This window comes from Amblyraja radiata, chromosome 8 (genome assembly GCF_010909765.2).
Source record: "Amblyraja radiata isolate CabotCenter1 chromosome 8, sAmbRad1.1.pri, whole genome shotgun sequence".
NCBI classification, from domain to species: Eukaryota; Metazoa; Chordata; class Chondrichthyes; order Rajiformes; family Rajidae; genus Amblyraja; species Amblyraja radiata.
In genome coordinates, this window is record NC_045963.1 from 63,839,783 (window position 1) to 63,843,907 (window position 4,125).

The window sequence follows — 4,125 nt, forward strand, 5'->3', positions numbered from 1 at the left end:
AATATCTCAACAATGTTAGGCCCAACTTACACACTATTCGCCTGGGGTGTGCAGTAGCAAGTTTTGTTCGATTTGACAAAGTATTTCCCTTTAAAAACTTACATTTTCTTTCTACCGCTCAGGCCCGCTACACTCCCACTTGCCGGCCCCGTTAGCCATATGCTTCCTATTTTCTCTTTATCCAACTCTCTGCATCCTTGGTTCCCTATTCTTGTTACTCTTGACATTCACCCTTACACAAATATGTTGACCTTGAGTTCTCGGTTTTTCTCCTTCGAATGTCTCCCACTGTGCAGATTTTGACTTACAGGAAAGTACATTTTCACAGTCTACATTTGCCAGGCCCTGACTTAATGTTGTGAAATTGGTTCTCCCCCAATGTAAGCCCCCTATTCCAATCTATCTCTGTCATTTTATGTAACCATTTTGAAATATACAGATTTTTGGTCAATGGGGCGGCACAGTGGCGCAGCGGTAGAGTTGCTGCCTTATAGTGCCAGAGACCCAGGTTCAATCCTGACTAGGGGTGCTGTCTGTACAGAGTTTATATGTTATCCCTGTGACCACCATAAGGCCAGGCAGCATCTGTGGAGAAAGAAAAACAGAATTAAAACATTTCTGTGAGAAGGAAGGAATGGGTAGTACAAAGGAAATATCTCTGATTGAATTCAATGTGATGATTTGTAAGCATATTATGCTTCCTTGTCTGTGAGATGGGTTGTTAACAGTGTGCTCAAGGACACATCTAGCAGGACAAACTGAGCCAAAATGATGATGGGAAGAAACAATAAGTTACCCTAAGAGATGCCACTTAAATGTCTTCCTTCATCCTGAACAGTGACTTCTCCTCTACTAGAGTGGACAGAGTCCTTAATCATATCTTATTGATTTTCAGCATCTATGCTCTCACTCTTCCTCTTTCCAGGAGTGGATAAGAACATAGTTCCCTTGCTCCTTACCTTCCACCCAGGAACTTGCCATATTCATCCGATCATTCTGTGCATTTTTCACCAGATCCAATAAAATCCCGCCACCACCTCATCCGTCCCCAGCACCCACTCGCACTCATACGGCGTGCCTCCATGCAAAAACACAGGAGAAGCAACATTTGACTTTTCACCTCCTCAAAGAGCTGGCGCAGAACGATGGGCCAAATGGCTTCCTTCTGCACTGACATTACTTTTCCCTGATGTTTACCCAATGATGTGATTTCTTTGCAGATTTTCAAACGAAGGAAAATCAAGATGTGGTGATGTGCCTTGCCTGGATCATTCTACCTTTGGTGCTGGGAGTTCTTGCTGTTACTGGAGCCATTTGCCTCATCAGACGCAGAGCTTCTGGAAGCCACCAGTCCTGTATGTGTGACTAAATAATTCAGTTTGATCTGATTGCTGTGTGGTTAGTGAAACGGAAGGGCTGGTTACGATTGTCAAAAAGCCGTCATTATGCTGTTGGGCAGCAAAGTGGGATTTACAGCTTCAAGGCTGCTCATTGTGAGACCTTGTTCTCTATTTCACAGCCCAGTCCGGAGCGGCTGATGATCAGACCCCAGGAGCAGATTATGAAAAAATTTCCGTGGCAAGAAATGTCCCGGTGAGTTCTGATAGTTTTCTGGGATAAGCAGACCTGTGCTGGGATCTCTCCCCCTGATGGTGTGCTATTAGCTTCCCATCAGGTATTTACTCCACTAGCTTTGTGGATCATTGTAGGCTGTGGGCTGAGCATCAAAAATGTGTCTAGAAATCAACTTTCGTGACTCATGTCTCGGAACTACATGAACATTTGTACAGATTTGGATAAAATATAATTGAGAAGGAAGTCATAACTCGTCAGTGCCAAAAGTTGCACATTAATTAATTAAACTAATTAAAAAATGAGATTAAAAATGTGCGCGCCATCTAGTGTCCAATTCCCATGTTACACCATGGGAAGCCTATTTCCGTGATGCAGTCTATTTAAACTATATATTATTATACCATCTATCTATATAAATATATGATTTGTGAATATGAATGTAATCATATATAATTATGTATAATTATATTATATAAAAATAATATAATTAATATAATATAATTGTTTGCGTTTTTTGAATGAGTGCAGCCGAGGTCCAGCTCCTGAACCAGCCTAATTAATTGACTGACCCTGACCTTGACCCTAACCCTAAACCTGACCCTAACCCTAACCTTAACCCTGACCCTAACCCTAAACCTGACCCTAACCCTAACCCTAACCTTAACCCTGACCCTAACCCTAACCCTGACCCTAACCCTAACCCTAATCCTAACCCTAAACCTGACCCTAACCCTAAACCTGACCCTAACCCTAACCCTGACCCTAACCCTGACCCTAACCCTGATCCTAACCCTAATCCTAACCCGAGCTGTATATTTGTTATTTATAATTTTTATTTAACAGTTCACATCCAAACTTTATATAGATAAATCAATTGAAAAATAAAATTATCAACAAGGTTAGCATTACCTTTATCCTTGGAAACCTTGTTATTGCTGTTGATGTAATGAGGAGGCAGCCATGATCCCAGAGTCCTCGCTGCCTAGCGACCATAAAACAAAGTGCGGGATTGGTCAATTTGCGTCCGACCTCAATGTCAAAAGTGCATTGATTGGACAATTTACAACTCGGAAAATTGGAAGTTTTTGTCATATTTAAACAAAATGTGCAGGTTTTGTTCTTGACGAGTTCCAGGTATGATTTATATAATATTTTTACACAATATGTTAAAAATTCAGGTAGTTTTGTGAGTTGAGTCACGAACCTGAACGAAAAAGCTCCTCGGCCCACAGCCTATTGGGTATTGTCGCAATGTCTTTATGATTGTACATGGTGCATCTGTTGATGGAGAGTGGGACATGCACTGCTCGTGAGCAGGTGTGTGAGAACACACTACCAGGTCTAACAATCCACTGAAGGTTCAGCTTCAGCTGTTTAACCTGAGAGGAGATCATCCTCAGGATCTCTACTGCATTTGTCTGCTCAGAACCATCCTCTCTGGCCAAACATTTGGCCATCAGCTCCACCATTAGCACAACTACTTCAACAGTTGTCTGATAATGTTCGCTTCAAACTAATAGGAGTGTTTAACCACAGTAAAGGCAGGTTCTTGATTAATATGGTTTCAGAATCCTTTCAAAAATCTCTCCCCATGACTTTGATGATAATCATTCTTAGTACTTCAGCTCCGCTGAAACTGCTGACTCCTGCATGACATGGAGTGTGTGTGGTGTGTGTGTGTGTGCTTGCTGTTCCCATTTCCATGGAGTGTGTGTCCCAGATTAGAGATTGCAGTCATTTCACTGTGTGGAGAAGTTATATTTATCTTATGAGTGTAGTTCCATCATGTCTCATCATCGTACTGAACATATTCAGTACTTGTTCTCCTGAACACAATGAAGGGAGCTGCCAGGATTCCTGCTACAATCTTTCAGACCATCTGCTCCGATTTATTTCCTCTCTCCCTGCAGTTGCCCGACCACAGACTGACTGTGAGTTTCAGAGATGGGGAAACAAAGTCTGTTCTCAGGCTGCTCAACACCCCCTGCTAATGGGGTTTGAGTGAAGTGCCCAGTATTCTGTTCCTTTCATCTTCCTGATCCTCCTCCACTTCCTTCTGTGCACTTGACACCTGACTTAGCAGTTTTCAATAACACGAGTGGCCATGGTGACTGCAGTGAATTCTGAAGCCAGCTTTTTGACCAAAGTAACTGTTCGATTGTGTTGTGTTGTAGAACTCAGGAGATCACCAGGCAGATCCAAACGCCATCTACATGGTAAGAAAAGTCACATTTAAGACGTTGAAGCGTTTTGATGAGCACGAGTTGCTAAGCTGCTGTTTCCAACATTTCTTTGTTTTCTGCTAGGATTTGCAAAGACCCACTCAGTCCATCTACGATCATCTCTGAGGTACGTTCCGGTAACTGTTGACATTGTCGCATCTGCACCATGTGATATCTGTCAACTGCTGCAGAAATGGTGAGGATTCAGACAGGAACGACAAGCGTGGAGATGGGCCGACAGGAGTTCCGTCTGACTACAAGTTTGGTTCAGAGAGTAAATTAACACCCATCACTGAGTCAGATAATCTGGCTATGAACACACATCCTT

At 42.6% G+C, this 4,125-nt stretch overlaps 1 long non-coding RNA gene across 1 annotated transcript; it reads left to right on the forward strand.

Moving 5' to 3' along the window:
- The first annotated feature begins 1,290 nt into the window (after positions 1-1,290).
- On the forward strand, positions 1,291-3,912 carry LOC116975774. The gene is made up of 4 exons (XR_004412765.1): positions 1,291-1,355; positions 1,520-1,593; positions 3,750-3,791; positions 3,882-3,912. It is a non-coding gene; the product is annotated as an uncharacterized LOC116975774 (long non-coding RNA).
- The last annotated feature ends 213 nt before the right edge of the window (positions 3,913-4,125 follow it).